A 9,758-nucleotide genomic window follows, 5' to 3' on the forward strand; every position below is an offset into this window, starting at 1 on the left:
CAAACCTCTGCTTTTCTTTTCTTTTTAAAACTTTTTATTGTGAATTGAGTGAAGGTTTACAGACAAGCTTATCAGGTTTGCATTCAACAAATCATGCACTTTGTTTCATTTCAATGATTGCAATCCCTTTCATGGAACAACAGCTATCCCACTTACTTATTTCCCTGTGGTTTTTATTCCCATCCCACCCTCCTTCCCAACCCTTCTGAACATTGTCCTTACTCGCCCTTTTGATCTTGAACATGGTGAGCACATGTCACTAGTGTTGTTGTTGATGCTGAATATCCATCTATAGCTTGGCTGAAAATTGAGCCACGAGGGTTGAGTTCAGTTCCAGATATGAAGGGTGACTGAGGGCCATAGTCTTGGATTTCCCCAGTCACTTTCTGGTGAAGTGTCTGTCCATGACCTGTGCCCATGGGTTCTTCAATTGGGTTGCTCTTTTTCTTGTAGAGGTGCTGCAGTTTTCTATAAACTTAAGATGCTGTTGTTGTTAAGTGCTGCTGAGTCTATTACAACCCATAGCGACCCTGTAGAGGGTTTTGAGGAGCAGCTGGTGAGTTTGAACCGCTGTCCTTGCAGTTCAAACAGCTTTGCAGTCTGGCTCATTAACCGCAGTGCCACATCAGTAGTCCCTATCTTGTATGTCATTGCAAAAAAAAAAAAAAAATTCTCAGGCTGTGGGCTCCAATTTTATTCTTTTGGTGAAATCTTTTGATGCACATAAGTTTCTAATTTTTAGGAGGTCTCAGGCATCTATTTTGTCTTCTACTTGTTCCTTCTTTGTAATGTTTGATAGTGTATTTATATCATGTATTAAAGCTTCTAAGATTGTTCTTAGCTTTGCATTGATGATCTTTGTAATTCTAGGTTTTACATTTAGATCTTTAATCCATATTGAGTTTGTTTTTGTATACGGTCTGAGGTATGGGTCTTGCTTCATTTTTCTGCAAATGAATTTATAATTTTACTAGCACCATTTGTTGAAGAGACCATTTCTTCCCCATTTATATGCTTTGGCCCTTTGTCAAAGATCATTTGACTATATGTGGTTGGAATTACTTCTGGGTTCTCAATTCTGTTCTATTAATCTATAGATCTTTCTGTGTACCAGTACCTGTCTATGTACCAGTACCAGACTGTTTTGATCACTGTGGCTGTGCAGTCATTTTTAAGATTGGGGAGTGAAAGAACTCCAAATTTGTTATGCTTCTTAAGCAGCACTTTGCTTATCCAAAGTTTGTTTCCTTTCCACAAACATTCTGTGATCATTTTTCCATCTATTTAAACAATTATATCGTAATCTTTATTGGAATTGCATTATATAGATTGCTTTAGGTAGTATTGGAATTTTCACAATGTTAAGTCTTCCTCTCCATGAGCATGTTGTTGTTGTTGTTATGTGCTGGCGAGTTGGTTCCTACCCATAGAGACCCTGTACAGGGTTTCTGAGGCTGTAAATCTTTATGGGAGCAGAAAGCCTCATCTTTCTCCTGTGGAGCGGCTGGTAGTTTCGAACTGCTGGCCTTAAGGTTCGCAGCCCGATTTGTAACCACTATGCTACCAGAGGTCCTTCTCCATGAGCATAGTATATTCTATTTTTTTTTTTTTAATATGAATTATTTAATGAGGTTCTTTCTTTGCAAGAAATCTAGAATACTAATTTGTGAGGATAAATTCCATTTGTGAGAAAAAACATAACATGCAGGTTACCTTGGAGCTGGGGAATGGCTTTGGTTTTTGGTGTAATTTGTGAGTCCACAGCTTTCTGATACACTTTGTGCTACTCTGTAATCTTGTGTTTCTCTTTCTCTGTGTCTAAGATCTCACCTTCTTGGTGTCTGGGCTTCTGCAGCTTCTTCTTGAAGTAAATGTCGGTGAGATGTTTGGGGATCTTCACACCACTGATAACAATTTTGGTGAAGGTGGCAATGACACATTTCTGGTGTGTTCTATGTAGAGGAACTCGACTGAGGGATAGAGGTCCAGTCACAAGGAGCAAGTCACTGGCCAGCTGCTTTAGGAAAACCACTCTTTTGCCTCGATGGCGCCTAGTGAGGATGATCAGAATGGTCCGGGGAGTGATGCTGGATCGCAGTCTTCTGCCATGCTGACTGGAGGGTTTTTTTTGCCATGACTCAACAGCTGCCAAGGCACATCTTCAGTCAGATAAAAAAACCTAGGCATTTTGAGCAGTTTAACCGCTTGGGTACCACCATTCTTGTAACCATCAACTGGCTTTGTGACAGTAGCAAGAAACTTCTCCTTCTTCTTCTTTTCAACCCTGGATTTAGCAGATGAACACTTCCTCTTGTACATGCATTTCTGGAATACATGGCTGATCGGGAATACCTACCAATTCCTCGGACTAGGACAGGATTTCGGCTGCAGTGTGGCTTCCCCTGCTTGGGTTTTTTTGCCCTTGAAGTACGGTAGCCTATTTAGCTTTGCCACTAGCATCTGCTGTTTTGACTTCAGGCTTCTTCTATTTGGTAGCCGGCTTCTCGGCCTTTTCACTTGCCATCTTGCAAGATAGGAAAGATGTTATATTCTAGTTTTGTAAATCTCTTGGTTTCTTATAGTGGTGTTTTGTATAGGACTTTTGTTTATTTAGTTAGATTTATTCTTAAGTGTTTCATATTTTGGGTGGCTAATGTAAATGGTACTATTTTCCTTTTCTGAGCTGTCTTTATTAGTATAGAGGAATCCAAATGATTTTTGATTATTGATCTTACACTATGCCACTTTGCTGAATCTGTCAATGAATTCCAATAATTTTCTTACTGAGTCTTTGGGATTTTCTATGTATAAGATCACATCATCTGTACATTAGAGAGAGGTTTACTTCTTTGCTGATCTGGATGACTTCAATTTCTCTATCGTGCCTTAGAGCTGTGGCTAAGCCTTCCAACACAATATTTAATAGGAGTGATGATAAGGGCATCTTTGTCTAGTTCCTGTCCCCAAAGGGAATTCTTTCAGGTTCTCTCCACTGAAAGCAATTGTGGCTTTGTTGTTGTTGTTAAGTGCAATCAAGTCGGTTCCGACCCATAGCAACCCTGTACAGAGTTTCTGAGGCTATAAACCTTTACGGGAGCAGAACGCCTCATCTTTCTCCTGCGGAGCCACTGGTAGTTTCGAACTGTTGGCCTTAAGGTTCGCAGCCCGATTCGTAACCACTACGCTACCAGAGCTCCTTAATTGTGGCTTTAGGGGTTGTATATATGATATTAATTATATTGAGGAATTTCCCTTCATTTCCTACTTTGTTCAGTATTTTTATCAATAATTAATGTTGGATTTTGTCAAATGTCTTTTCTGAATCAATCAATATAATCATGTGGTTCTTTTCCTTTTTTATTTATATGCTGAATTATATTGATTGCTTTTCTAATAGGGAACCATCTATGCATCCAAGGAATGAATCCTACTTGGTCATAATGTATTATTATGTTTTCTGTATTGCTGCTGATTTATTTGTTATGCATGCTTTCCTGCACTTAGTTCACTTTTTTTGGTGCTTTTAAAAGCATTTTCTTTATAGTTTTAATGTTTTCAAAAACTTCATGGATTTTCCTTTTCTTGATTTCATGTTAAGGTGCATTAAGTGTCCTGTGGTTACCCTTTACTTTATTAAATTACATTTTAAAACAGCTTGTTTTATCTTAAAATCTACCTGACGACTGCACCACCTAGACCTTTGTAACTATACTTTTCCCCCTCTTTGATTTTTAGTTGTCTCGATCACAGATTGATATCTCAAATTCTCTACTATTTTCAGTCTTGTAGTTTTGCTCTACTCTGGATACTTCCATATCAGGACTGAATTCTGGGTGGTGTTGCCATGTATGTCAATCTCTGGTTGTTGTCTGATCTTGTTGTTTCTCAGTCCAAAGAACGTCCTCTTGTATATTTTGGAGAGTAAGCTTGGCTTTTACAAAGTCCTTTAATTTCTGTTTATCCAGAAATATTCTAATTTCACCATTATATTTGATGGACAGTTTTGCTGAGTATATGATTCTTGGTTGGCAGATTTTCTTCCAAAGATTTTTATATGAATCCCCATTGCCTTCTTGCCTGCATGGTGTCTGCAGAAAAATCAGAAATTAATCTTCTTGGTTTTCTTTTGTAGGTAACATTTTATTTTTCACAAGATGCTTTCAGGATTCTTTCTTTGTCTTTGATTTTGGAGAATTAGATTATGGTATGTCTTGATGATTTTCTTTTTGTGTCTATCCTCCCTGGGGTTAATTCAGTTTCTTGAATGTTTGCCTTCTAACCTATCATGATGTTAAGGAAATTTTCTTCTAGAAGCTGTTTGATTATCCTTTCTGTGGTTTCATTTGTCCTTTCTTGTTCTAGAATTCAAGTCACCTGTATGTTTTTCCTCTTCATGCAAAGTTGTTTGAACTGCAAGGTTGCTAGTTCAAGATCACCACCGGCTCCTTGGAAACCCTCTACAGGGTTTCTATGGGTTGGAATTGACTTTATAGCAATTAACAACAACAACAAAAACAACAATGAATTTACACCATATTTCAACGCAGCAAGCAATTTATGAGAATTCCAATTCCACATCCTTTGCAATAGGTTAAATTGTCTATATTTATAAATTCAATCATTCTATTGAGTATGACAATGAATGAGGAAGGTGGTAGAGGAATTGATACATTTAAATTACTCTTTGGCAAAGAATAATGAAAGTGCATGGTCTGTCAGAAGAGTTCAAATGCATCTCAAATATGAGTCAGTCAGCTTACTGGGATTTGCTGCTTTCCAATTTCTTTTTGCCTGGACTCCTGTAGTGTTTTCTACATACTATTCAGAGTCTTTAAAAAGTTCATGAGACATGCATAATATGAAAAAAAAACTATATATGGATTTCAAAATATTTTGCACCCAAATAAACTTGTGCTAACTTTTTAAAACATGACTTAGCAAGATCTAGGTTGAGGCACTAAGAAGGATAAGACATCAATTTTAAAAGAGCCACTATCAGAGTAACATGAATTCTGCTAAAATTAAAATGAGAACAAATATCGAGTTTATGATGAAGTTTGGACAAAAGAATGATGAAACCATTGATGCTTTACGAAAAGATTACAGGGCTAGTTCCCCAAAGAGACCAGAAGGTTACATACGGATAACTCATTTTAAGAAGAAATGAGTTGATGCTGAAGCAATAGTTGTTGCCTGTAGCAACAGATCAGTCACATTACTTTATTGAAAAACAATTGGTTTTGTTCTTGTCCTAATTTGAGAAGACTGATGATTAACAGCAGAAACAATAACATTATCATAAACATCTTAGTTGGTCCAATTATACAATTCTGACTACAAACTTAAAGTTGAATAAACTTTCTGCTCAATGGGTGCCAAAATGGACGTGCCCAGAGCTGCTACAGAAAAGAGCAGAGCTATCAATGGAAATTTTAAAGAAGTGGGATCCAGGTCTTGTAGTCTTTTTTCAAATGACTGTAAAAAGAAATGAAACATGGATTTTCCAATATGATCCTGAAGATAAAGCAACAGAAAATCAATGGCTACATCAAAGCAAGAGGTGGCAGTTGTCCAGTTAAAGCAAGAGTGGACTGGTTAAGAACAATGGGCATTGCAACAGTGTTTGGTATTCTCTAGACATTTTTCTTGGTGCCTTTCTGGAGAGCTAAAGAATGGATAATATCTGCTTGTTACGTGAGTGTTTTGAGAGAGTTAGTAAAAACTTTAACATAAAGATTCCTGGGAAAGCATCACCAGAAAATCCTACTCCAACAGGATAATGCTCATTCTTCTCATCAAACAAGGGCAAGTTTGTGAGAGTTCCCATGAAAAATCACTAGACATCCACCTTACAGTTATGTTTTGACTCCTTTTGACTTCATTTCGCTTATTAATCTTAAACCCTCACTTACATGTCTGTCAGTGCCTCTATTGCAGTGGGTATGCTGGAAACTATACTAATGTTGTTTAAAACACCAACAGGATCACAAATTGTGGATAGGTTTAATCAGAGATTCCAATTAGGAACAGACTAAGAAAAGAAATATATGATACACTTCTGAGAGATTGTTGTTGTTGTTAAGTGTTGCTCAGTTATTTCTGACTCACAACGACCCTGTTTAGGGTTTCTGAGATGCAGATAGTACTGTCACTCTTGTGTTTCGCAGTCCAGTGCTGATCTTAAGTGCCACACCAGAAGAGATTAGCCCCTGAAAACCTTATTAATAGCAGCAAAACATTGTCTCATACAGTACCTCAGGTTGGAAGGCACTCAGAATACAACTAGAGAAGAACAGCCTCCTCAAAATAAAGTCGACTTTAATGACATGGATGGGCAAAGTTTTCACTAGCTTCATTTGTTGATGGAGAACAACTAGAAAATTACATTTGCTGATTAAGCTGAAGAAATCGCTACAAACATTCATTACTAATCATAACATAAAACATGCAAAGTATAAATCTGGGAAAATTAGAAGCTATCAAAAAATAAAACGGAACACATCAAGATAGATATCCTAGGGATTAGTGAATTTAGATGAACTTGTGTTGGTCATTTTGAATTGTACAATCATATGTTTTCTTTGCTGGGAACAACAAATTGAAGTGGAATAACATGACATTAATCCCTAAAATTTCAAGATCTACTTTGAAATACAGTGCTGATAGGATAATATCTATTCAACTACAAGAAGTTCAGATAATACAATTCTTCAGTCTGAAATTGATCAAACATGCAATCAAGATGCATAATTGATGATTACTAGGGATTGGAATGAACTCCTGGTGTGGCACTGTAGGATCAGCACTGGACTGCGAACCATACATAAGGTTGGCAGTTCAAACCCACAAGTTGTTCCACAGAAACCCTCTACAGGGTTTCTATGAGTAGGAACTGATACAATAGCACTTAACAACAACAAGAGTGATTTGAATGAACAAGTTGGAAACAAGAAAGAGAGATCCATAATTAGAAAATAGGATTTAAGTGATAGAAATGACATTGTAGATCACATGACAGATTTTGCAAGACTAGAAACCTCTTTGTTGAAAATATCCTTTTAACAACAACATAAATAATAGCTATACATGTGAATCTCAGTGGGCTTAATGGTACTCATGTGAAACCTGTAGATAGACCAAGAGGCAATCAATCAAATAAACATGAGGTTATTGAATGGTTTTAAATCAGAAAGGCATATGAAAGGGTGATTCCTTTCATCATACGTATTTAATCTGCATACTAAGCAAGTAATCCAAGAAACTGGACTATATGAAGAAAAAGAACATGGCATCAGGATTGGAGGAAGACTCATTAACCATCTACAATATGCAGATGATACAACTTTGCTTGCTGAAAGTGAAAAGTGCTTGAAGTACTTGCTGGTTAAGATCAAAGAATCCTGCCTTCAGTATGGATTACACCTTAATGTAAGGTCAATAAAAGTCCTCACAACTTGAACAAGAAATGATAAACAGAGAAAAGATTGACATTGTCAAGAGTTTCATTTTACTTGGATTCACAATTAATGTTCACAAGTACCAGTCAAGAAAACAAAGAACATATTACATTGGGCAATTCTGTCACAAAATACATTTTTATAGTGTTAAAAAGCAAGGATGTCACTTTGAGGACTAAGGTGTGTCTGATTCTATTTTCAATAACCTCATGTGCATGTGACAGCTAGACTATGAACAAGGAAGACAGAAAAGACTTGATACCTTTGAATTATGGTAGTTGTTGTTAGGAAATTGATCCCTACCCATAGTGAACCTGTACAGGGTTTCCAAGGAGCAGCTGGTGAGCTTGAACCATTGACCTTGCAGTGGTTCAAGCTCACCTTGCAGTCTGACTTTGCAGTCTGATGCATTAGCCCACAGCGCCACACCAGGACTCCTGAATTATGGTATTGGTGAACAATATTGAAAGTACATGGACTTCCAGAAGAACTAACAAATCTGCCTATGAAAAAGTACAGCCAGAGTGCTTCTTAGAAGTGAGGATGGTGATTTGTAATTTGGACACATTATCAGTAGGGACCTGTCCATGTAGACAGACATTGTGCTTGCCAGAAGGTCAGTGTAAAAGAAGACCTCTTTTGACACAGTAGCAGCAACATTGGGTTCAAACATAGCAACAGTTGTGATGATGGTACAGGGCTAGGCGATGTTTGATTCTATTGAGCACAGGGTCTCTATTAGTCAAAATTGATTAGATGGCTCTTAACAACACCAATCTTAAAAAACAATTTAAAGCATACCTGTTTTCCTTTAGCCTATACGAATGGGGCTGCGAATCACAAGGTCAGCAGGTTGAAACTACCAGCTGCTCCATGGGAGAAAGATGAGGCTTTCTGCTCCCGTAAATATTTACAGCCTCAGAAACCCTGTCCAGGGTCGCTATGGGTCAGAACCGACTCTACAGCACTTAACAACAACAACAAATAATGTCAAAAAGACTGCATTGACATAGATAAATTGACAAAGCCTAGGTGCTTAGGGATGAACTAAATGGCTGGTATAATCACTTAAAAAAGTGTCTTGAACTTTATGGAATTGATGTTGAGAAATAAAGTTTATATTTTTAACTTTTAATTCCATTTTTGCACAGATTTTTTTGAAGGTCCCTGATACATACCTTTTATTGTTGTTAGGTGTCTTTGTGTAGGTTCTCATAGCACTCCTATGTGTAATAGAACAAAACACTGTCTTGTTCTGCACCATGCTAAAAATTATGTTTGAGCCCATTATTCCAACTAATATATCTGCCCATCTTGTTGAGAATTTTCCTCTTTTTCGCTGACCTTCTACTTTGTTAAGCATGATTTTCTTCTCCAGGGACTGGCATGTGCTTTGCTGTTGTTAAGCGCAATTGAGTTGATTCAGATTCAGATCATCCCTGCATAGGGTTTCCCAGGAGCAGCTGGTGTGTTTGAATTGCTAACCTTGCAGTTCAAGTCAACCTTGCAGTTCAAACCAATCTTGTGGTCCAGCATGGTATCCTATAGCACTACACCAGGACTTCGAATATAATAAAGATGCAAGTGATCCCTAATATATCTTTGAAGTTACTTTTCTGTATATTTACCTTACAACTAGAATACTACTTCAAACCTTTCTCAGTCTCCTTGAAATCTGATTTGTGTCTCATAAAACAGACCTGGTTCATATGGGAATTTTTTGCCTTCTGTAATATGAAATGAACCTCCAGTAGAAACTGGGGCAATTATAGGTGTCTCTTGGTTCTCTGATAGTGGTTATGAATTGGGCTGCGATCGCAAGGTCAGCAATTCAAAACTACCAGCTGTTCCGTGGGAGAAAGATGAGGCTTTCTGCTCCCATAAAGATTTACAACCTCGGAAACCTTGTACAGGGTCGCTATGAGTCAGAACCAACTCCATAGCAACCCTGTACAGAGTTTCCAAGGTTGTAAATCTTTATGGGAGCAGAAAGCCTCATCTTTCTTCCACACAACAACAACAACAACAACCTGGTTCTCAGGGATCACAGGCATGTGTTGCCTATTGTCCAATATCTAAAAATAGCTGTTTCATAATTTTATGCAGTATTTTAGTTATTTAAGACAGGGGATACATCTAGTTCTTTTTATTTCAGCATGGTTAAAAATCTCTTAAGTTATTGTTTCTTGAATACAATTTCATACCTTTAATATCTTTTTAAATAATTGGCTTTTCAGACACAAAATTAGATCTTGGATAGATAGGACGTTTATCTTCTTTTCAATATTGTTTTATCAGGAG

Source organism: Chrysochloris asiatica, unplaced genomic scaffold, assembly GCF_000296735.1.
Source record: "Chrysochloris asiatica unplaced genomic scaffold, ChrAsi1.0 scaffold00095, whole genome shotgun sequence".
NCBI lineage: Eukaryota > Metazoa > Chordata > Mammalia > Afrosoricida > Chrysochloridae > Chrysochloris > Chrysochloris asiatica.